This window comes from Paroedura picta, chromosome 4 (genome assembly GCF_049243985.1).
Source record: "Paroedura picta isolate Pp20150507F chromosome 4, Ppicta_v3.0, whole genome shotgun sequence".
Taxonomy (NCBI): domain Eukaryota; kingdom Metazoa; phylum Chordata; class Lepidosauria; order Squamata; family Gekkonidae; genus Paroedura; species Paroedura picta.
In genome coordinates this window covers 86,962,349-86,988,602 of record NC_135372.1, presented here as the reverse complement: position 1 = coordinate 86,988,602, position 26,254 = coordinate 86,962,349, and the positions used below count along the sequence as shown (strand labels likewise).

The following is a 26,254-nucleotide window of genomic DNA, read 5'->3' as shown; positions in this document are numbered from 1 at the left end:
TTCTGTTTGCAAATCATGAAAATAAGGTTTTTTGGGAGACTGTCCATTTGGCGACAGGTCTGAGGCTGTTTGGCAGGTTGCTTCAACATATTCTGCCCTAGCAGTACAGTATAACCCAACTGCTTTTTCCTGCATATGCATTCTCAAACAGTCTGATGGAGTTCTACTTCCTTAAGCTACGTACTAGAACACCTTTTTCTACCTTTAGACCATGGAGGAGCCCCTGAAATAATTGTTCAGATTTCAAGGAGCCCTGGAAATATTGTCACCTGGTCATGCCCCCACCACACCCCCAGAAAAGACATCACAACCTGCACCCTTAGTCCTCCTTTTGCTCCCTCCTTTGTAAGATTCAGTCCCATTGGATAGAATGGAACGGATGGGGCACCCTCTTTTAGAACCCCTGGATGTGGACCTCATAGTCCAAGCATTGTCAAATTCAGAAGAGAGTTAGGGAAGCGCCTCCTGGTGCTACCCTGAAAGTTTGGAGGCTGTAACTGGAACTCCCACCCCCCAGGCCCAGGGAAAGGCAGGAACATGGGAATTCCCATTGAAGTCAATGGTGCTATTGACTTAGTTAATGGTGCTATTGACTTTGGGTGCTGAAACTGAATTGGTCCCAATGAGGCCCCTGGTGCACAAGCATACTCTCAATTGATCCCACCCAAGGCCAACACATTTAATACCTGGTATTGACAGCGTGGGGAGAGCCCTGATATATATCTTGAGTACTTTTTGAGACATTCTAATGTCTCTCTTCATTCAATGGACAATTTGTGTCTCATCTGTATCTAATTTATAGCAGAGCAGCTGGGGTGAGAGTTGGTGTCATCAGCCGGCAGGTGGGTCACCTGATGATGGATCTGGACCCAGTGCTGCACCAAAGACTCCTGTGATTGTACTCAAAGTTGTGGCCTATTTCTGTCCAGCAAAATGTCTGTGGTCTATCCTTCCCCACTCCCTCTCTAGTCCCTGGGGCCACAAGACAATTCTGCATATGCATGTGTTATTGGGGGAATGTGGCCACTCTCAAAGCTACTTCATATACTCTCATTTCAAAAAAGCAAGAATAGACATTTCCTGAAATAAAATTTAAAATATTGGGCTTAATTAAAAACATTCCCTGTACATTGTTATTCACTTTCTTCCTGGTACTTCTAGGCACAGAAAAAATGTGCAAGGGCCAGAGTGAAGGAATAGAAAAAAACGAGGTGTGTAGACTGCAAAATGTTTATTTTCCACTCAGAGGCATTTCTCATTCACAGCTTTTTTGATTTGCTCTCATGCTGGCTGGTAAAGTTGAGCCAATTTCGTTCTTTAAAGAATGCTCTTCCAGTCGTATTAGGTTGTCCCCCCAAAGGTGATTTAAAACCATGCATGTTCAAATTAAGAGGGGGAAACGTGTTTTATGCTTTCCAGAGAGATGACAGAGCCTTGTAGTTACAATGATCATGGTAATTTTGGGGGTAGGGGCAGAATTCAGGAGAAGAAAAAAATGTTTATTCAAGTTTTCACTTAGGTGTTTAAAAGGACTTTTGGATGTTGGATTCAAGGATTTAGAAGGAATGTGCTTTGGCTGGATCCAGCTGAAAGCATCCGGTCTTTGGAAGACTCAGAGAATGCAACAGGAGAACAGGGGCTTTCTGCGGTATGAGACAAAACGTTACCACATGAGCCAGTCCTGCAGCTGCTCTACAACTTGATGCTATTGCCACTGATCTTCTGTACAGAAATATACATCTGATTGTCTGGGTTCTGTCAAGCCCAGCAGTACACAAGGAACATACAAGGGCAGAGGCCTCTTCTCACAAGCAGGAAGCAATGGATGGGCTGAAGGTATTTTCCTCTGGCATTAAGACTTGATTGTCAAGGGGATAGTCAAATATACTTATGATGCACATTGCATATAGCCCACTGTTTGGGGCACAGTGAAATCTGAGAATCTGAATTTGTTGTTATCAGATACCAATCCATACATTTCTAAGAGTTGCTCTATTTGCAGCTAAGAAAATTAGGCTGAACTTTGTAAACAAATGTTTGCTCTTTTAATTAACTCTGATTTTATATCTATTAGTCAAGCTTAACTTTGTCGATTTTAGAATTTATGCTTTTATTTTATGTCCTTTGTATACCTGGTATATTTGGTAGGATTGTGGTAGCCAATGTCTAATGCAATAAAACTAATATGACTCTGACATAACATACATGCATATAGAAACAGTGAGAAGGGACACATTGCTAATATCTACCCAAGGGGAAAAAAATCTCTAAACAACCACCCTGTTTTTCACTGGAAGAGCAAGTAAGAGAGACAACCATTTTTCTCTCTTCTTCTGAGAATAAACTTTGTTAATTCTGCATTTATGTATCAGAGAGTCAAATCAAGAGCATATGTGTGCTCCTGTTGTGCTTCAGAAATACAATTACAACAGTATTACTTCCCTGCCCTGATGAAAAGGATTACAGCATATCTGAGTAGCATACAATATCTTCAACAAGAATCAAGAATTAATTACAGTGCTCCACAACTTCTTGTGCTTGTCTCTCAAAACACTCTGAAGTTGGTTTCTCTACCTGGCTCAGCTGCATGGGAGAGCATGAGGCTGGAGACTGGTGAGTTGCACTGGAAATGCAACAGCATCTTCTTATTCTTCTAGGATTTGATTACAACTTTACATTTTTACTGAGCCACATTGGCTAATAGAGTTCTATTAGCCAATGTGACTCATTAAAAATGTAGAGTTATAATCAAATCCTAGAAGAATAAGAAGATGCTGTTGAGTCCCAACTGGTTCATGGTGACCCTTTCCACAGGCTGTCCGAGGCATGAGATGGACAGAGATGGTTTGTTACTGCCTTCCTCTGCATAGCAACCCCAGTCTTTCTTGGTAGTCTTCTTTCCAAGTAATGGCCATGGTTTACCCTGACTAGCTTCCAAGCCCTGATGAGCTCAGGTCAAACTGGGCTCATTGGACTGCTAAGAGAAATGGAATTGGTTCCAAACAGTACCATAAACCGCTTAATCAAATCTCGAAGTTTAGTTAGGACACATTTTGAGTAAGGCATCATCAATATGCAGATAACTTCCAACTTTATTTCTTCTTTTCATCTGAATCAAGTGAGGCAGCAGATATTTTGAACTGTTGCCTGGAGGCAATAAAGGGATGGATGAGGACGATCAAACTGAAAAACAATTCAGATTAAATGAACATGCTATTAGTTCATGATGTAGCCAGGCAAAGATTGGGAGGTTAGACTGTTCTGGATTGGGCTATACTCCCCTTTAAAAAGCAGGCTCACAGTTTGGGCGTGGTTTTACATCTTGATCTGCAGATGGGAGATGCAAATTTCTTCTGTAGTTTTAGCAGCAGTGGGTCTTTCCTTGAAAAGCAGGATTTGGCTATCCGAGTTAAATTATGGTAATTTTTTTTTAAATGTAGGGCTACTTTTGAAGACAGGAAAGTTCTATTGGTGCAAATTAAGGCAGAAGGCTGACTGGTAGCACTTATAAGAAACATCTTGCCACTATTAAAACAATTGCCCTGGCTACCTATGTGCTTCCAGACTCAATTCAAAGTCCAGATGATGTTTAAATTAGAGATGTTAAAAAAAATCTCACATTTGGCAATTTGCTTCAGATCACTGTGTTTCAAGGATTTTTGGAGGTATATCAAACACATTCAACTTCTTGTCAAAGTCTGAGTGGATATGTATTTCTATTGACTTTTCTTTTAGTCATTTATTTTGCACTTCTTTCTGCCTTTAAAACATTACGTTCCGTCTCTGTTTCTTTATTTTTGGCTTGGGGGTATCATTATGATTGCCTGTAAGTCCCCTCAGGAGCTCAAATTGAATGTATCATTATGATCAATAGCAGAATTGCTAGGAATCTTGGCAAACCAAATTGTTAGGATAATGGCTCAGAATGGGTGGTTGGAATTTCTCAGTGGACATTCAGCAATAGTCATCTCATGGTTCTGTGAAGTATCCAAGGGAGGGTAAAGGGGGTGACCCACTTGAAGAGTGACAGAAGAGTATATATGAAAGAAAACAAAAAAAAAAGTTAAGTGGGTCACAGTGACTAATATGGAATCTGTGGTCCTTTAAAAAAAAACCCGCAAAAATGGAAACAGCAAAATTCCATGGCAACACTCATTCTGAGTAGTGAGGGGAGATAAGTCTACAATAATATCCACGGCAATAATATCCATCTAGGGGAAAGGAAGAATCTTTTAAATGATGTTCAACAGCAAAGTTAAGGACCTTATTATGCAATCCATGTGGTTTTTATCAACTCTTCTAATAATAATAAATAATAATATTTTATTTATTACCTGACCTTCCCTGAAGGCTTATGACAGGCAACAACATAGATAATAAACAATAAAATAATACATATATAATACAAATATAATAATTAAAATTATGTGGACTTGTAATGTAGGTGGAGAATCAGAGGAGTCAAACTATTCTCCCTCTCTTGCTGACAAGAGCAGGGAGGCTATTTAAGAGTCTTTGGGATAGTGAAAATAAGGGTATACAAACCAACTCTTCTTCTCTGATTGATAAGGAAATTGCGTGCTAAATTAGAAGCAAAAGAACAATATTTTTAGAAAAAGGGCCTTCTCAGATTTGGCACCCCAACTGTAGAACATCCTTCTCTCAGGCTGATTCCACATGGACGGAAAAGGCCGTAAGGGAGCTCACATGGAAGCGGGGCTAATCCCAGCTTCCACATGATGCTGCTGACAGGCTAGCCCCCTCCCAGGCCTGCCGTGGATCCGATCCTTATTTGTCCCATGCATTCCCTTCTTCAGGCTTGTGTGGACAGGGCAGGCCCATCCTTTAGAGATCTGGAATGCCCCCCTCGGCTTTGCGGTGCTTCGCCGCACTGCAGGGGTGAATGGGGCATTTGTTTTCTGTTTTGCAGGAAAGAACGCAATCCCACCTTCCTGCAAAACAACCCCCATCCCCCACAAGGCAGAACTGCTCCGAAGTGGCTGCATCCCCTACGGGGACACATTTTAGTGGCAGAACTGCTCCACTGCTGAAATGTGTCCATCATGGGGACACAGACATGGTGGAGCATACAGCTCTGCCGCAATGCACCATTGGCAGCCAGAGCAGCACCGCTGGTATGGAATCGGCCTCAGTCATTCGCCCTGCATTGAGTCTTTCACAAGCTAAACAGACAGTGTATATCATCTTAATCTAAAGATGCTGGCTGCCAAAGGGCAGTTCTGCCATTATTTCTAAGATGGTGTCTGGAAACATTCTTAAGCAGAATCAAATTAACATGGGGGCAATCTCAAATGGGTAGCCGTGTTGGTCTGAAGCAGCACAATAAAATCAGAGTCCAGGAGCACCTTTAAGACCAACAGAGATTTATTCAGGACGTGAGCTTTTGAGTGCAAGCACTCTTCCTCAGACTATGAACTCCTTACATGACAGGGAATATATAGCAAAAATAAATTATGTTATATCAGTAGACTGTGTCACACAACCAAATACAGCCAATGATAATTATTTGTCAAAACAGCCAATCAATCCCCTGGAATTCTGTGTAGTTTACAAAAGCACATAGGAAACCAAACTGTCTGTGTAAGTGATCAAAGGCTCTCACCTCCCCATATGCTGCTTGCCCCATCTGTCTCCATACAACTGTGAAACATTCCTGCAAGGAAATTGCTGGTAACTATCTTATCCCAAGGCCAGGGAGTCAAACTCAAAATTCCATTACATTGCCATTATTTTACAGTCACATTATCACAAATAAAATAAATTGTGAGGAATATGGATACATGAGTATAAGTGAGGAGTTCATAGTCAGACAAAGAGTGCTTGCACTCGAAAGCTCACGCCCTCAATAAATCTTTGTTGGTCTTAAAGCTGCTACTGGATTTTGATTTTATTGAGAGGACAATCTGTATACATGAGCGCAGGAGTCTGTGTGCAGAATTCTCTGTATGTGTGCAGCTTTGATCTTCCCAGCAGATTCTACTATCAGTACAGCCCCCACTAAGGCTTGTTTAGCAAGAGTCAGGCTTAGCCTTTCCAGTGACAACTCCATGTCTCTAGAATAGATTCTGGGAAGACGTTGGGGAGCTTCCACCCTCCTGGGTTTCCTGTGAGGCTGTAAAAAAGAGCTGGTCTGGAGAGTTTTGGAGGCAGTCTGAGCCTGGACACTGATCGTAGTGAGGGCGGGGGCATAAGGTACTTTTAGACTGGTTTTAATATTGTTGTTTTAAATGTTTAAATCATAAAATTGTTCTACATTGTTGTTACCCACCTTAGCTCTTGAAATGCTCAGGAGAAAGGAAGGAATATAAATATATTAAATAAATAAATCAAGACCTCATGTAAAGCCCTCAAGAAAGGCTTAGCACCAGCAGCAGTCCCCTGTTTGGTTGGGACAGAGAGCCCCTTTCCCAGGGATGGCTGTCATTTGTAAAAGGGATAAAAGCCAATGCATGTAGACTTTCACATGGAACACCATGAGGATGGCCTCTTGTTACATACAAGAATCTGACTCTTGAGACTTCTAGGTATAAGCCTGATGAACAATTTATACTTATTCCTAGAAAATGAATACATATAATGCATGCAGAGAAAGTGGCAAACTCTTTGTTGTCTTATTTTCTAAAGAGGCATATTTTCAGTCATATTGGGTTGGATCCTGTACATCTGTTCCAACAGCTGCACTTTCCTCTGATGCAAAGAGCCTTTGGCCAATGCAAGGGGCTTTTTTTACCAGCAGAAGAGCCTTTTATGCTTGGCAGAAGGTTACCTGCATTGGAAGAAAGCAATAGTATCAGCTGAAGTGATCTGCAAAATCCAAACCATTCAGTCAAAATTATTTGACTGTAAAATGAAGAATTGTATTTTTTTGAATCTTTGAGGAAGAAAAAGACATGGCGAGATAGATACAGATCAGGATACTCAGGAACTTAGTTTTTTCTGCCTGCAGATCTATACTAACAAATGGTGTCATTAATTATTATTGCTATTATTATTAACTATTACATTTATAGCACTCTTAAAACTAAAAAGCAAAATGTGTTTTAGAAGTGTTTCACTGTCAAGTAGCTGAGATTCTCCTGTTGATGACTGATAAATCAAAACGTTCTCTTCCGAGTTCTGTTTCTTTTAACTTTCACAGTGTTAAGTATTTGGCTTGTCGCTTTAACAAATGATACCAGTAAAACTAAATATAAACATGGAAACATATTTATATGGAGGCCTAAAAGGAAAAGAAAGAGAAACCCTCCAAGAACTTAGAGGGGTTTCCAGCATGTCAAACTAAAAAAAGGCCCCAGAGATTTTTCTATGCCCATATAAAGCCAAAAAAGGATGAGTTTACAGTAAAAACCTATCATGCAGCTCAGCCAGAAAATAACAATAACACTTTCTTTCTAGGCCAGTATCAGAGGGACTTGGCAGCCATTTGGGCTTCTGGCCTGGAGTAACACACAGATCTGAGCTTATATCCTTTTCAGAGCTGGAGGCAGCACCATGTCTCCTGGTGTGCCTGGCCTACTAAGAATAGGAGGAATGTGAGATGATATTTGGACAGGGCTCTTAGCAGGTTCTAACTTCCTTCTGTAATTTCCTCCAAGCCTGTAACCCACTGAATATCCCCAGCACACCAAGACTGACACTTCTTTGGTCAGCTACCATCATCTGAAATATACTCATGGATCTCAGCTAGGTAATCAACATTGCATTTCCAGACACCAGGCAGACACCAGCAATTCTTCAGCTCTTGCCAATGTTGATGTTAACCATTCAGTTATGTCCAACTCTCGGACCAATTTTTTTTTTATGTGGACCTTTTGAAATGTGCTTAAAAAGTGAACAGTAACCATTTACCTAGAACTGTGTAGAGTAGTGCACTATATATTGCTGGGTGAATGACAGGGCAAGGCAACTTTTGCAGGAAGCCCCTGAGCATCTCAGCTAATGTCTGTCCATCAAAAGAGTCCAATTCAACAGATGCAAGGTCTGGCAGAAGCAAAAAGAAGAGGTGTTATCCTATAGCTCCACTGAGTCCTTGCTGGGGAGGAAATCATTCTCTTCTCCTAGGCCAGCAGCAATGCTTGCATTGAAACCTGACATTGGAAGAACTATAATCCTTAAAGTGAAGAACAGATTTTGCTAAACTGTATATGCAGTGTGTTTCTTTTGGATTCATTTTGATGGGCATGTGAACCACTTCATCACTGTACTGTTCTTTGGAAGCTCACATCTGGAATACTACAGAATTTGGTTAATATCTACTAACCTGGGCTTTCTGGATGATAATGTTAAAATATAGACCACTTCTAATATACAGTTAAGTCATAAAATGTGGCAAAACACCATATGCATGTACTAGCAAGAAAGCCCATTGCAACCAGGAATTAAATGGGCGCTAGGACCCAGGGGACACCGGGAGGTGCAGATCTCTTTCTCTGTGTTTCTCTCTCCCTCTCTCTGCGTGTCTCTTGGTGTGCTTCACAGCAGGAGGCATAGCAGGTAATTAGGGCTGGTTTGTAGGAGGGAAGCAGGGCTGGTGTGCAGTTTGGGACAGCTCTCTCTGTCTGTCTCTCCCTCCATCGTAGCAGGGGTAGCCCTCTCTATGTCTCTCTCTCCGTGGCAACAGGAGCCATAGCAGGTAATTAGGGCTCCTACTTAAGAGGAGTAATTAGGGCTCCTACTTAAGAGGGAAGCAGGGCTGGTCAGCAGTTTGGGGCAGTCTGTGTCTCTCTCTGGCTCCCTCACACCAGGAGCAATAGGAGGGAATGAGGACTCGTGTTCGGTCTGGCAGGGCTCTGTGTGTCTCTCTCTGTCTTTGGCGCATCTGAGAGGAACGTGGCTAGCATCCAGGGAGGGAGAGCGGGAGCTGTAGGGGCAGGGCCAATCAGCAATGCTGGCTGCACCCTGACTGGCCCTATTCCAACTTGGACAGCCAGACACATTCCACCCCCCCAGGCTGTTTCACAAATACATACACACACATGATCAATATAGAACGTGAACTGAAAGCTCCATGGCTGTTGAGGGGGATGATATTTGATGGCTTCAGGCAGCTTTCCCTGTATGTTATGGCTGATCAAATTGGGTGACAAACAGATAGGAGGCTCTTTGAGGGATATTGTCAGCCTCTCCTTGTAATCTGGAGAGTTCCCCGAAGGGCTGAGACAGTTGTGTGCCCTCTTCTGAAAAAACTATCACTGGATCAGTGGGACCCTGCCAGCTACTGCCCGGTCTCGCATTTGGTGTTTCTGGGTAAGGTGATTTCTGGGTAAGAGTCTGCTGTGGACTAGCTCCTGGCATACTTGGAGGAAACTTCAGCCTTGGACCTGTACCGGTGGAGCTTTTGACCTGGCCACAGAGTGGAAACTGCACTGGTTGCCTTGATGGATTTTCTCCGGCGCCAGCTGGAACAGGGCGGCTTGGTGCTCTTTGTGCTTTTAGATTTGATGGCCGCATTTGATGTGGTCAACCATGAGTTGTTAGGGATTAGGATGACAGCTGTATAGTGGATTGTTTCCTTCCTCCAGAACTGAACACAGAGGGTGGTTGTGGGAGAAGAGCTGTCATGCCTCTTTGCTCTCCTTTGTGAGGTTCTGCAGGGGGTGATACTCTCCCACACACTCTTTAACATCTATATGTGCCCTCTGGCACAGCTGGTCCAGAGCTTTGGGCTAGGGTGTGACCAGTATGCGGATGACACCTATCTTCTGATGGAAGGCTGGCTGGACTTTGCCCCAGAAACATTTGCCAGATGTTTGGAAGTGGTATCTGGATGGTTCAGGCAGAGTTGCCTGAAACACAATCCCTCCCAGTCAGAGGCCAAAGTTGGGTAGATGGGGACAGGACCAGGAAGTGTGCTTTCCCTCTCTGGATGGGGTGCACTTAAGGCTGTATACCTACTGTCAGGAATTTGGGGGTGACCTCTGATGCCTCCTTGTCCATGGAGGCTCAGATCACAAGGGTAGCCTAAGTGGCATTTTTCCACCTGTACCAAGTGAGCCTACTAGTGCCCTACCTGTCCCTAGAACATTTGGCCACAGTGATCCATGCAACTGTCACTTCTAGCTTAGACTTATGTAACTCACTCTACAGAGGCCTGCACTCTCTGACCTAGAAATGGCAATTGGTTCAAAATGTGGCTGCTAGGGTTCTTACAATGTCATTCTGGAGGACTCACATCCAGCCTGTGCTGAGGCAGCTACATTGGTTACCAGTTACCTTTAAGGCCTGGGCCCCACATATCTGAGGGACCACTTGTGTCCTTATGTCACCCACAGGGCTCTCCGCTCTGTGGATTTGAATCTGTAGGTTGTCCCCAGCCCCTGGGAGGTACACCTGGTCTCAACTAGGGCCAGGGCCGTTTTGGTCCTGGCCCTGACCTAGTGGAATGAGCTCCTGGAAGAGCTGTGGGCCCTGATGAAGCTAGCACAGCTCTGCAGGGCCTGAAAGACAGAGCTCTTTTGCCAAGCGTTTGGTTGAGGCCAGGCTAGGAAGATCGGGTTCTTCCCTTTATAGGCCCCATAGACCAAACTGCCAGCAGATACCCCCCCCCCCACACACACACACATGGGGTAGTTATGGCTGTTGTTGTATGTCATGTATGGGTGGGAAACAGGAGATATATAGATTGGTTTTTGCCGGGAGTGGCAGTTAATAAATGTGAATATAAATACAATAAAATAAAAAATAAATACACACACAGAGGGATATATGATTGAAAGTGCATTTTTTATCAGAAAGCTTTCTTTAGAACCCTATGTTTGATGGGGTTTTTTTGTTTGTTTTTGTTTTTTTACAAAATTCAGGAGGAATAATCCTGCCAAGTTTGCCGGGTCCTCTAAAACTCAGGTCTAGAGACCCACGGAGTAGAGCCTAAGGACCTAAGTTTGATGCTGGATACAAATCCTGGTTGTTGTTTTAAAAATTAATTTTTTGAAACAGTAAGCCAAGCTGATCCCTCTTGGTAAGTAAGGTTAAGTCTTACTTAAAGTCCCTCACATGCAAAGGAAATACACTACAAAGGACAGGAAAAGGGGGACTGGTTCAGACTTTAAAAAGGGGAAAGAAGGACCCTTCATTCTAGTACTTCTCATTCTGGGGACAATGAGGGGGAGGGGGAGGCTAAAATCTAGAAACTTGTCAAACCTTGAGATCCAGCAGAAGTTACATAACACTGAATCACATTTTTAAAAATGGGATAATTAAACTATCTCAGATATTTCCTGCTGTGCTCATCTCTGGCTGGATCATACCCAAACGAGCAGTGTTGAGACAAGAATAAATATATACAAGTGAAAAAGGAATCGTAATTGGTATTACCACCCTCCAGATAGCACCTGGAGAACGGCCACTACGATAGTCGATCTCTAGATGAGTAAGATAATTTCCCCTGGAGAAAATGGCTGCTTTGGAGTATGACCTTGGCATTATAACCTGCTGAGAACCCTTTCCAAATCCCATCCTCCCCAGGCTTCATCCCCCAAATTTCCAGGTATTTGCCCAGCCAGAGCTAGCAAACCTATCCATAAAGGTCTGGAGGAGGAAGATTAAAATGGTGGTTATGAAAAAGGAACAAAGAAGAATAGGGGAATCTATTTCTAAAAAAGTTTTCTGATGAATTATGTCAATCTTATCTTATCTCTCCAACAAAGGAGGCTATGGACACGGTTAATTTGAAAGTGAAAGGTGAGTGAAACCCACAATAGCTAACAGGCTTTGTGCCAGATACCTGGCTATGCAAATATACCAGCACAATCAGAAAAGACAAACAAACCCACCTGTTTCTGATTACAGTAAAATATACCCCCCCCAAAAAAAAAACAAAGCCTAATTTTCACTGTACAGTCATTCATAGTCAGTTTCAGATGACTAATTATAATTAGACAGCTAATTATAATTAGCCATCATTCATGTAATGCTGAAGAACCTGTTATTGTATTACAACCATGGAAGATTTTGAAATTTTGGAGGTCTGAATATATAGCAATTCTCCATTAGTCTAAGGTTAAAAAATTCCAAATGTTATACATAATGCTGTGTATTGGGCCACAGCTTTCAGTTCTTGTAGTTCATATGGAACATTTTTGGCCCAATGTGTACATACTATCTTCCCACAAAAAAAAGTAATCTTGCTTGCGGTGATTCCATAACCAGTTTATCAAGGCTCTCTCTGTGTGCATGTGCATATAGTACTGATGCACAGAGGTGTTCATTAGTAACACAATGCAATATATATAAGATCATGGCAAGGTTGCTTTTTTGCAGTGTTTTGTCAAAGAACTTGTGTTCATTGGTCATTATGGGGGAGAATGGTGCAAATGAACATGACAAACAGAATGTTGAAGAAAACTGTTCAAGAGTCAGCTTCAGAATTAAGTTTATAAATTCTTTTAATTACAGTGGAATTCAGAAGGGGCACAATACTGTGTGGAGCACAATTGTAGAACAAGAAAGTGATGAAATGTGGTGGGGGTGGGGGGAATCTGTCCTTAATCATAATTCACAACAAGAAGCCATTTCTTACCCAGCATATATTACTGGGAACAAGAGGTACCTGTTTCCAAGATAACAAAATTTATGAAAAGCAATTGCAAAGGCATATATTTTAAAAGAATTACATCAACAAAGCTTGGTTCTTTTTCCTTAGACAGTAACCTATAATTTGACTAAAAATAAGAACTGACAGTTAGAAATGGCAAGCAACCACAAACCATGGGGACACCTAATTATATTCCCTGTGTCCTACATGTCACCTCTTAGGAAAGAAGCGTGACACAAAACTTGGCCTTCAGGCTATTGCTTCTCTAGAAAGGCTCATGTGCCAAAGTATATATTTCAGATAAAAGGGGATTTCCACTCTTAACAATCTTTGCAGAGGCTCATGGTCTTTCCATATAGTCACTAAAACATGCCATGTGCTCATTTTATCCATTATAAAACACATGTAAGGAATATGATCTACCTTAGCTGAATGTAGGATTCCAGTTTTTAAGAATCTCTAAAACTGTAGTTACTGCTTAAAGGTTTTTGTCACCTGTTGTTTCAATAAAGAAAAATCTCTCCTCCCATCTCCCTTTTTTGAAGATCAGAATAACATTTGCTCTCTTCCAGTCCTCTGGGACATCTCCAGTCCTTGAAGAGGTCCCAAAGATGATGGACAAGGGTTCTGTAAGTTCTCCAGAAAGTTCTTTGAGCACTCTCGGGTGCATTTCATCCAGCCCAGAGGATTTGAACTCATCCAGTGCAGCTAAATGCCATTCCAATCACTCGCTTCTTCCTCTTCCACTGAAAGATCTCCACTCACTCAAGAGGTTGGGAGATGATTTTGGCCCTTCTCCACTTGAATATCCTGACCTAAACAACTATGGCTTGATGCTGGTTCTGTACCAATGGGCATAAAGTTTCCCAGTACTGGAAAGAACTGCTAGATGAAGGGAAAGTAGTGAAAGATCTGTGACCATCTGCACCTTCTGCTAATAGGTCATGGATTCCAACCCTCTACTGATGTCCTCTGGAACTCCTTTCCTCCATGCACCATACAAGAATTACTTTGGTTCTTTTTATCATTAAGACATTAACTTACAGAAGTCATATTGATTACTACCAGATTTAATAATGTTTTATGTGAATGGGAGGAGATAGTTCTACTGTGTCTAAAATGTCACAATACTATTCAGCACTATCCCCCTTTAAAAGAAATGTTAGAGGAGAACACACAGTCTCCAAAGAACTTCATATAATCCTAAACAGAGTTACATTCTTCCAGGTTCACTGATTTCAGATGTGTGAAATGTCATGCAGAAGTGTCTGTTTTTTGCACTTCTTTGCTGCTTGTATAGTCATAAGTAAGGCCAATCTTAAAAAGTTGTGATTCATTTCCATTACTCTCTCATTTATACAAAATTAAGAGTGCCAACCAAAGCACACAAAAAGAGAGAGAGAAACCATATGTTTACAAAATATAACGGCATGGGAGAGAAGATATTTTGGTGTGGATCATATCAGTAGTTGACCTAACAATATCATGTGCTTTAGCCAGGCGATTATCTGACTTTGAGAAACACTGAGTTTTGGATAAGGTCCAGAAATCAAGGCTGGATAAGCAGTGTAAAAGAGGGACACTGTTTGGGAAAGATGTCTTAGGCAAAATAATACTTCAAACTTAAACCCACAATCAGGCTAGGAGAGAAGCTTCAATATACCAGGGCCCTCATTTTAAAACTCTTTGCTGTACACCTATCAAGAAAAGAGCCTATATGCACTAAATGAGGCTTGTTAAATTTGGGGGGATTTTTTTCCAAACTATGCTCACCTTTCAAGGTGAGGAGATAATGATTCTTGCAGATATGTACTAGACACCCCCCCAAAAAAAAAAAGACTGATAAAGGAATATTAAAGGTAGGAAATTATCTAAAAATGTATTTCAATACATCAGAACACTGGAAATAGAAGATTCCTGGAGGATCAAACATCAAAAGAAGTCTTTATCTTCTTTTTTGGGCAGACATCAAACATGTGCTGGATATCAAAATGTTTGACAATGAATTTAGAAAAATTAGGGATTCAACAGAAGATATTGGCAGACCACAACCTGTAGAAGTTTTCTTGCTATGGAATGGAGAACGAAGAAGATGGAGGTTAATTGATACTTTATTACTACAAGATCTTGTAAATAAATGTAAAAAAGATTTGGAAGGGTTTTTAAAAAATAAACAACACAGAAGGAATACCTTCAGCTACAATTTGGGAAGCAAGTAAAGCTTTTGTCCAAGGAATTCTTACAGGAGCTGCTGCTTTAAAAAGTGCAAAATATTAGAACAAACCAAAAGAATAACAGAAAACATTCAGAGATTGAAACAAGAACATAAAAACAATCATAATAAAAACATTATCAGGGATTAAACAACTTTGAAAAAAACAAATTAGATATGTTCGAAATGGAAGAAATATAGAAAAATTAAATTTCTAAAACAAATATATTCTGAACATACAAATAAACTGGGAGATGTCTGTGTATTGTCTCAGGAATGAATGAAAGAAAAAAAGAGTAACTACAGATATAAAGAAAGGAAATCAAATTATATATGCTGATAAAGAGACACAGTACATATTGCACTTTGGGTATTTGGAAAACGTGATATCTACGTAACAAAAGGACTGTTTTGAGGTATAATATGTGGGACTATGCACAACAAATGAAAAGTGTGTTACGCACAAAAAAGTGACAAATGCTCTTAGGAATAACATACAGAATTTACTTTTTCTTTTTTGTGTGAAATGCATCATCAATGGGTCAGAACAAAACAACCCTCTTCAGGCATAAAACACCACTACGGGGAAGAAGATGTGCTGAACATAAGGTCTCAGGGTTCCATACCTAGGGATCAATTAGATTGTTCATTTCTTGCTGGGAAGCTACATGTGTCTGGTTGTCTGCCCCTTCTCCAGCAATGCCTTGAGTTACAGGGCATAGTTTCAAACAACTGAAAGACTGGGGAGGAGGGAAGGCACTCTAAAACCATAGCAATTTCTCAGCAGAGTGTCCTCCTGAATCTCACTGATTCCTCTTTGAAAGCCTTGATAGACATGGGCAGATTTCAGGTGTCTGCAGCGGGTGACTCTTCATATGAATATGCCAAGACATCCATAACTAAAAAGTGAGATTTTGAGCTCAAGCCTTACCCCAAATGTCAACCAGTTTCCAGGAGGTGGTAATGTGCAGTCTCCCCACTTGTCAGGGCAATTTTTACACATTTCCATGGATGGTCACCACTTGGTGTTTGCACCACCACTCTCAGCTGTTCATTTGAATCCACTCAGAAAGAAATAGGAACATGACCCCGACTAGCCTTCTGATAGCTGAAATAACAGTCTTGGCAAACTTAACTATAGCTGATGAGTAGTTGAGACACTACAGTAATCTGTGACATGATTATTACTGGTCTGTATTCAAAGGAACAAGAGAGGCCTTAGAAAAATATCAGATGGAGTGCCATACACACATACACAACACACTCACACACTTGAATTTTTCTTCAGACAGCTGTCCCAAACCCTTCTGTGAATAAACTATATTGTTTGTTTTGTTATTTTATTCCCAATCCCAGATTTCTGCATGTTAGCGCTGGGAAAGCTGCACAAACGCAGCCACAACTTTTAATCTGTGCCATACTCAGTCAAGGCAGGCCAGGATCCTTGATGTGATTCTGTTCCCAGTTTTCTCATGAGATGTCAAGTGTCAAGCTGCCAAGGGTTGCTGTTTGCCCGAGGGCATTGCAATGAGGTTTGTGGTTACTATTGTGTTAACCATAGACAATGAGGTAGTGTCTCCAGTTGCTGGGTTAGAGGTTCCACTCTGGAGATGCTGTTTGTGTGTGTTGTTCTTCTCCTTTTTTCTTTCAGCAAGCTGTACAGCAAAGTACACCAGCATTTAGGAATAACCAATCTGCTGCACATTCTTATAAGAATGAACAAAGTTAACCAATTACCTTTCAGAATGGCGCACTCATGTTTTGAAAGGGGCAAGTATATTCACAGGGCCATTCTGCACAACTGCCAATGTAGCCAAATGTAAGCACTATCGTAAAGCACTACTATTAATAGCGGCAGGCCTTGATAATGCACACAGCCATTTCTAGCGGAAAAAGGCTTTCCCACTAGTGCTGCTTTCGTTACCCACAAGTTTCCATTCTTGCCTCAAACGCTACAAATTTGTGGCATTTCTGCTGGCCTCTGGCCATCAATCAAACTAAAGAGCCAATGAAATCGATATCCGAGTGCCACCAAAAAAACCTTTGCAAGTTGTTCTTTGGAGTCAAGCAGGTTTTTTTTAGGGGAAATACACTTTTTACGATTCCCTGAAAAGTGCTACATCGAAGGGTTGCAGGAGTGTTGCGGACTGTGTACGATGTCGTGCATAATGTAAAAAACTAGCGTTACACAACAATTAGACTTCAGCAACATTAGCGCTGTGCGGAATGGCCCACATATTAGCCCCTTTCAGGCAGCTTCATTTCTCACTAGGTTCTAAACCCTCAAAGAACAGGATCTTCCCATCCCTAAGACCTCCTTAGTAGCAGCCTAGACACTCTGCAATACATTTCTATGCAGTCTCTATTGGCTGGATCATAATCCTTTTGTTTTTAACAGTATTGTTCTTTCTGTCACTTCAGAAAGCATAGATATCATACATCCAGTAGCATTTGACTTTCCCATGGTCATCAAGCAAATTCCCATGCAGAGTAGGGATTCAAAGCTGGACCTCCCAGATTGTATTCTGGCATTTCATCTATTACACAGTGTTGGCAAACTGTACTTTTTGCAGGGACAGAAAGAGCAAACGTTTAATAAGAAATCTTAACAATTCAGCAGTTGATTAGCTACAAACTGCTACAAAGTAGGGTGAAAATGGCTGATACTGAACATTCAATCAAACTCTACTTTTAACATGTTTTTAAACGTTTTTAAAAGTTTGTCCTCCTTGGGACTAAACCTTTCATTGTGTCAGTCTTAGGCATAAGAAAAAGAAAAGGTTTCAATACCCACTTTTCTCTACTCAGTCTCAAAGTGGTTTACAATCACCTTCCCTTCCTCTCCCCATAACAAGCAACTTGAGAATTAGGTGGGGGTGGAAGAGTTCTGAAAGAACAATGACTTCCTCAAGGTTACCCAGCAGGTTTCATGTGGAGGAGTCGGAAGTCAAACCTGATTCTTCAGATGAAAGTTTGCTTCTCTTAACCTGTATACTATGCAGGTATACTTGTCATGATTTAAGTCAATGCTTATCCATCAAGTACTATAGGCTTTTGTTTTAATTCATTTGCAACTCCTGGGTTTTAATCCTGTATGCAGACAGAACATCACAGTGAATATTCAAGGGTGCATTGCTCTTTGCCAACAAAAGGCATACCAAATGCTGATTCTTATATCTTAGCTCCCAGGTGGAGGAGATTCCAGCAGCTTCTATGTGGACTGCTAATCAGTCCACACAGCTGTTCTTTCTTAAGCCCTTCTTATAGTTTTCAGCATCAAAATAAGAAATGTCAAATTCAGATGACATTAGAAGAAAGCATCTGGACTGGTCAAAAAGGTAACTGGTGAGTTTTCATCTAATGGAAAGATTACTAAATAAGAAAAGTGGGAAGTTTTGGGGCAGGGACAAGTTGTGTTAAATGTGGTCTTTGTGATATCACCAGAAACAATCAATTATTAAAATTTTATGATTCATTTGAAAGCTGATGGCTTTGGGACCTCTTCTGTAAGGAGGAAAACAAAAAGACAATAGAGCCCTGGATATGAAAAGCCCATGATGGAATCTGAAATGTTTGGAACAATGTGGTGAACGTCATCTGCTGGCTAATTGATGGAATGAGGGTTGGCAATCTTCAGGTTCAATCAACTGGAAAATATGCACCTAAGCCTGAAGGCAATATTCTACAAATCTCTACATTGAACATACAAAGTTGCCTTATATCAAATCAGACCATTGGCCCATTTAAACCAATATTATTTCATTTACCCGGCAATAGCATTGGCTAGCTAAGGTTTGAAGGAGAGATCTTTCCCAGCCGTACTACCAGAGACCCTTGATTGATGGAGAAGCCATTAAAAGTTTGGATCTCCTGTACACAAAACACAAGCATTACCCATTGTGCTATTATTCTGCCCCTGGTTACATATTCACATTTTTCAAGTACACTTGGAAAGTGTAAAGTTTACGGATTGTTTCGTCTTGCAGAACAGTCAAGTGCTACTAGCCAAAATAAATGTTACCTCATAGAATCATAGAGTTGGAAGGAGCCAGACAAGCCACCAATCCAACCCCCTGCTGAATGCAGGGTCAGCCTAAAGTATCTGTTCATGAGAAGTTTCTGTCTAGCCTGCTGCTTGAAGACTGCCAGTGAGGTGGAGCTCACCACCTCTCTAGGTAGTCAATTCTACTGTTGGACTACCATGACTGTGAATATGACCCCTCCCCCACTCCCAATATCTAGCCAGTACCATTCTACACATAGTTTAAAGCCATTAAACCGGGTCCTACCCTCTGCTGCCAACAGGAACCTTTCCCTGCTCTCCATCTGACAACCTTTCAAATATTTCAAATATTTGAAAGGTTACAGAGTACATGGGTCTACAAAACTAGAGAACAGATGCTAGAAAACAAAAGCTTCCCTTATAGGTAACATTCTGCTTTCATAACCCTACTCAGGCACCAGATCTCCTAAATTCAGACTACAATCATATTTAAATCTTAGATTTAGAACACTTTCTCTTTTCTTTATCAAAAATAGGAAAACAAGTCCTGTTATTTTTCTGTTAATCCCCTTTATTGCACATTCCTCTTGTGGGAGCGGGGGGGGGGGCAACTTTAATTATGGGATCTCTATTTTTCTTTATGTCTGGACAAGAGTGGGAGGAGGAAGAACCACTGCCTTGCTTTGCTCTACACAGTAATTTTGACCAGGTCTCCCGATGCAGAAATAATAGGTGGCAATTATTTATCACCCTCTCCTGGGTAGTCATTTTGTGCATAATTTCCCATTTTCTCATCTGAATTTACACTTGTAATAATTATCATAGATTGTCTGAAACAACTGTGGATTAGTGATCATCAGGTAACAAGTGATGCTACTACACAAAGCCAAATAATCTCTCTGCATCCCATCAGAGAATAACAGCACCATGAAGGACTTCTATTTACTCTCTCTTTTCAGTCTCTTTCAAGAGTATAAGTGGATGCATGAAAAAAAAAAAGACCAGGGAGATCTCCCTATTAGGTGTAATGGAGCAGAACAGAATATTAGCTCTATTTCAGTGCATACAAAAAAGCTGGCTTCTAGTGGCTGAAGGTCTATAAAGGGAAGAAAAAAACAACAATACCTTTGGCAACTTATGCCATAAGTGCCTCATTTCTAGACCACAATGTTTATTTGTTTATTTAGAATATGTATACATCTGCCTTTCTTCCAGGCATCCCAAGAGCCAAGAAGGGTAGCAACAATGTAAAAATGATATCAACAATTCAATGAAACCAACATTAAAAACAACATCAACAAAACCTGAAAACACCTTATCCCCCTTGCGAGCTCACTCTGGCCTCAAAAGGCTTCTGGTTTGCAGCCTCCCCAGAAAGCAAGGAAGGTAGGTGCTCTCCTCCACCTTTTCTGTGCTGCTTCTCCAGAGGCATGGGACACCCACTGAAAAAGCCAGAGCCTGGACCACCTTCCAGGCACTTTACTGCCATCATCATCACCTCATTGACTTTCCAATTCTCTACAGCATGTTCTGTCATATGTGTCCCGAGTTTTCCACCTCCATTGCTCTAGATGTGTACCAGCCCTTTTTAGTAGACTGAAGTCTCCTGAGAACCAGGGGGCTGGGATTATATTTGAAAGTTGCCTATCATATAGCAGAAACTATCATTTCACACTCCCACCAGACTTTCCATAGCATTGCTGATTGGCCTCCCCAAATCTCCTATGATCCATTAGACTCCAGGGTCGATCTAAAAGTTGTCAGCTATGGTCCTACTAAGACCCACGATATATTTTATGATGTCTGTGGACATCTGAATTCTTTCCAGGAGCTATTCTTCCATGGAGACTCAGTTACTGCTATCCATTCACATAAACAGGCAGTACTCATTGAGAATCGAGAAAATAATGAATGACATTGTATTCCTACATATAAAAAAATATAAGATTATATGAAGAAAGCAATTACTATACCACTCCTCGGCTAGGAACTATATATGAAAACAGAAGTGTTGAGAAATGATATGATATAGATCCTTTGTCATCTTTCCCATTCTAAAATGGATGTTTTCAATCAACTATTGGCCACCTTGTTCCTGAGATTCAAATGTGAATCAAAGTAGACCAACTGGCATGCCTCTTATACACAGTTCATTCTTAAACCTTTCCTGTACACAACACATGTGAGCTGTTGCAGGCGGGCATGCACCTCAACCACCTAACCCACAAATATGAAATGCTCCTTAATAATGACACCCAACATCCCTCTATACAGCTTGTCTCCATTAGAAAGGCATTTCACAGAAAGTCTCCAAAATCCACCATTCAAAATTAAACCCATACTTTTATGACTTTTATGAAGAAACCTTCCCCACCAGGCCCCCTGATGTTCCAGCTTCCATCAGACATAGACCAACATAGAATGCATCCAACAGGGCTAATCTTTCAGTCTCCAAGCCTAATTTAATATAAGCAAAAAGTATTCTATGCCAGTTTAATCACCCCATACCCACAATAAAAGTTTAAGTATTTTTTACCCAAAATATTTTCTGTCCCTTGGAGAGATGCTCACATACTTAGCAAATTTCCACACTTTTTCTTGATTTGCAGAACTGAATTCTTTTAAGACTGTAGCAGCTGGAAAGCGAGAGAAAATGCTTCCCAACTACTTGCAAGAATTGTTCCATCCTTACTCTATTCCTTCTCAACACCAGAAAAGTGGCAATGCTTATGTCCAATATCCTTCTGGAAGACTGAGATCATGGCACAGCTACTGGCCTTTAGGTATGGAAAAGGTCTGATAGTTAGCAAGTCTTAAGAGCACAGACACAGACAATCTTTGTTCTTAAATGTTTAACCTTCCATGTAGACCCAGACACTCTTAATCTCAGTGCACCATACAAGATATTTTTTTCATTTGGATGACATGAATATCCATGCAAACCCTTCTTAGAGTACCAAAAACCTTATTTCAAGGCAAACAATTGGGCCAAAACAGGGATTCTCAAAGAGTGTTTCAGAAGGTTTACAAAATAAATCAAACCCCTGCAAACGTGATTATATTTAAATACAATGGATGACATAGCTAGGGTTGATCATTCTTGTGCTGAACCTGTGGGGAAGTAAAGGAAGGGGCCATGCTTCAGTGTTCGAGCATCTCTTTGGCATGCAGAAGAACTCACATGCAATCCCTGGTTTCTTCAGTTAAGGATCAAGTAGTGGGTGGTGAGAAGTGGCTTCATGTGAGACCCTGGAGAGCTGTTGCCAGTCCAAGCAGATAACACTGCCTTTGATGGACCAAGGGATTGATTCAGTATAAAGCAGTTTCATGAAAGAAAAGGTGTGGAACAGGGTCATGCAGATCCACAGCACGCTTTGGGGTCTCAGATATTTATTATTTATGTACTTCATTTATACTCCACCTCTCTCCCCAGTGGAAGAAAGGCAGGGTATAACATTCTCCCCTTTTATCCTCTAGGGATGCCAGCCTCCAGGTGTGACCTGAGGATCCCTCAAAATTACAGTTCATCTCCAGACTGCAGAGATCAGTTCCCCCAGGGAAAACAGATGCTATGGAAGGTGGACTCTATGACATTGCACCTCACTGGAGTTCTGGTCCTCCCCAGCTCCAACCCCAAATCTCCAGGAGTTTCCCAACTAGGGTCTGTCAGCCCTACCCTCCATCCCCCACTTGTGATCAGGGACAACCCTGCTATTCTCATAACAACCCCATGAGGTAAGTTAAGCCAAGAATACATAACTGGCCCAAGGTCACCTAGTAAGCTTTCATGATAGATTAAGAATTCAACCTTGGTTACCCAGATACTGTAGCTGTCACACAGAAACCAAAATCCCAAGGAAATGTGGTGGGTGGGGGAGCAAGGTGCCATTTCAAATTTAGCATTCTACAGTTGTGGAGGAAATACACAACCACCTACTTTACATTCACGAGACAAACATCCAAAAGTTGAGCAAGGAAACAGAGGGTCAGGGAATAGCTCACATACATCCTATAAATAGTTATGTGCTGACACAGCTCATATGCTGAGAATCATAAGACTAGAGTGATATTCACTATTTCTTCCAGCTGACCAGTTCCCTGCTTCTTGGACAAAAGAGGAATGAATCTTCTGCAGTTTGGATTTGCTCAGATCTCAAGCCATGCAGACCCAAGTTGGCACATACCAGATGGAGAGACAGACTGCAGGGATCGTCTTCTCCCATGAGGCCTCGATCCAGTTTTTGACTTTAAAGTTGTGTTTGGCAACAATTACTAGAGTGTTGCAAGCAGAAGACAAAAGATAGCATTCAGGCAGTTCCAGCAAGGGTGACCAATGAAGTCATACTGGTACAGAAAGTGTTTTGTTCTGCTGGTCTCAGTACTGGTATGCCTCCGAGACTGGATGACCTGACGGTGCCCCAGCTTCAGTGTTGTTAGGGACAGACATAAGAGAAGCATCATGATGAGTCAAGCTATCATTGGGATCTACAGTGACATCTGAGCTCAGGAATAAAAACAAGAGAAGCCTCATGAAATTGTCCCTCCGTGCAAAATACCTTTGCGGTTTTACGCTTTGCTCCAATTTCATTGACGATTAGGTTCCCTGACCACATATGCTATTCAGCAGGAATTTTATGGCCCAGCTCTCTTGCTCCTGGCCACTGGTTGCAAAGTATGATGGACTACCTACCTGCCAGAATGTTGTCATCATGGAAGCCTTTCCCTTTCGAGATGTCTCCATCTTAGAAAACATAAATGCTGGTCATAGGCTCATGAGGACAATATTCACATCCTGCAGCAGGATTTGATTTTAAATCATTTTGAATGCAAAAATAATTTTGTAATAGAGGAGTAAGAAATGAATGGAGGCAAAACTGTAAGTGGAGCTGTCAGTGAGACATTTGCCCTCTGATTATTAATCCTTCAGGGCCTCTAATCACAGCTATGATTCTAATCCCAGCTAAACTCTAGTAGTTTAATATCAGCAGAGGGACCAAGTAACACCCAAAAAGAAAGGCTTTTGGTCTACAGGGATCTTTGGAAGTTGGGCTGAGGGAATTTCCCAACAGCCTGAGACATAGAGAGGCTAATAAGACAATGAAATGTTAACTAGACTGGCTAACCGTGATGTGGATGGACAGTCCAGAGTGCTTGTGCATGATGGTTAGGCAGCCTGATAATTAATTAAGATAGTTCTGGAATCGTAGCATAGCTTGCCTTGGCCCTTTCTGCCCCCTGCATAGCAACCTAATCCTCAGGCAGTCACAAGGACAGGGAAAATGGCATGATGGCTCTTCATCCAGTTTGGTAGCAGAGCATTCACCACTGGGTCCTGGCATTAATGAGGATTGACTAGATGGGACAAAACAGTAGCAATCTGCTTCTGAACTAGGGAAAGATGCTCCTAATTGGTTCAGGCCTCAGGCTATTAGCCCTGGGGACTACCCCTCCCTCAACTAATTGGATTATTTGCATATTTCTTCATAACAAAGCTTTGGGGGGAAGGATTTCAAAGACAAAGATTTGGAAGTTAAAAAATTATTTCTTTTTCATTCCAAAGAGAGGCATCTGACACACAAGCACATTTTTCAAGTGACTGAACAATGAGGTCCATTCCGCACCACGCTAATGTTGCCGAAGTGTTACCATTGTGTAACGCTATTTATTTTTCGTTATTCACAACATTGTACACAATCTGCAACACTCCTGCAACACTCCCGCAAAAATCGCTTCATTGTGGCGATTTTCAGGGCATCCACAAAAGTGGATTCCCCTTTAAAAAAACTGCTAAACTCTTGAGAACAACCTGCAACACATCCGAAAAAGACATGTGTGTTCTCAATACAGCAGTAGCAAGCATGTCCCTCCCTAATCTCTCGCACCCGAGCTTCCGACATCACGATCGCCATTTCCCCCCCTTAAACCGGCCAAAGCAACAAATAAGCGATTATTCTTTGCCTGAAATCCCTCCACAAGCAATTGTCCGTAAAGTTTCTGAGCACAATACAGCCCCCTGTTCGATACTGCCCGTAATTTCAGCCGTAAATAGCACTGGGGGTGTGTGTGATTTTTTTTTTAACTTTCCGAGCATGTAAATGAGTAAGCGCCAGCTCCTAAGCCAGTGAAAAAGGTCTTTCTGATACATCGAATGAACGAATATGCTGGTGTTTTTGTGTAAAAAAAAACAGTTTTTAAAGGGAAACACGAATACAACAGTTAATTGGCTGCTCTCTTTGATTGACGGCTAGGGGAGGGAGGAAGCATGGAAAAATATTGCCTCCTTTGTTTCAATTTTGGCGAGACCAGAAACTTGTGTGTTACGAGAGCAGTGCTAGTGGGAGAGCCTTTTTTTCGACTGAACGGGCTGTGTGCGTTATCGAGACCTGCCGCTTTTACTTCCATCGCTTTTCAATAGCGCTCAGACTTAGTGAAATTGCCCATTATGCGGAATTGCCCTGAGTAGCCAGGATTAGCCAAATATCTGAGCAAGCAAAGCTCATGGACACTTGTGGATTATTAGCCACCGTGAGTGGTGGACACTATTGTAAGACATTAAGGCCACCTTCCAAGTTCGCTTCAAATAGTATACCTTTCCACATCCAAATAGGGAAAAGTATAAATCATGAGTCTAAGGCATGATATGCAACAATTTATTTTATTTATTTATGTTTATTGTCCACCTTTCAGTTTGTTGTCCATCTTTTATGTTGTTTATTGTCCACTCAAGGAGCATAAGACAATGTAAATCGGTATGGTCAATAGAATAAGACATCTGATAAAATAATATTGTTAGGATTAGAGAAATCTGAAAGCAAAGCCTAAATACTAGACATAACACAGTAATGATGCCAAATAATGGAACTACATAGCTAGATAACAATGTAGCTAGAGCAAGTTAATATGTATGGCAAACAGAAAATATATTTGCACCCATATATTTATTTCACTGCACAGTAATAGCCAAAGATACTCCTCACAGGTAATGTGCATCTCCGTTTCATACTTTTCTACATGGAAAAGACTCTTGTGTAGTACATTTATAATGTTTGCAGGGATCCTGCATCTCTAGGTCCACTCATAATAGAGAACCCTGTATATATTGAGTGATTGTGTAAACAGGAAATGCTGTGCAAAAATTCTGCACACAATTGCATTCTTTCATGAGGATTGTTCCAGCAGCTATTCGTACTGGGAGTCTCAGCTGAATATTCTGCTTGCAATCTCCCTATCTACAGTTCCATTGGATACATGCACTCTGCTCCTGGTCATCCAAGAAATCAAGAATTATGCCGGAAGTCCATTAATGCAGGGATAGTCAACCTGTGGTCCTCCAGATGTCCATGGACTACAATTCCCATGAGCCCCTGCCAGCAAACACTGGCAGGGGCTCATGGGAATTGTAGTCCATGGACATCTGGAGGACCACAGGTTGACTACTCCTACATTAATAAATAAACCTACTGCCAGTAGCAAGGGCAGGTGAAGA

At 41.4% G+C, this 26,254-nt stretch overlaps 2 long non-coding RNA genes across 4 annotated transcripts in view; one reads left to right on the top strand and one right to left on the bottom strand.

The window, feature by feature from the left end:
• LOC143835751 (uncharacterized) overlaps positions 1-26,254 on the bottom strand; it is a 226,262-nt gene that overhangs the window by 75,065 nt on the left and 124,943 nt on the right. The gene's annotated exons all lie outside the window — the stretch shown is intronic.
• Positions 21,409-22,961, top strand: LOC143835753 (uncharacterized). Its single transcript, XR_013230341.1, has 3 exons — positions 21,409-21,551; positions 22,246-22,503; positions 22,855-22,961. It is a non-coding gene; the product is annotated as an uncharacterized LOC143835753 (long non-coding RNA).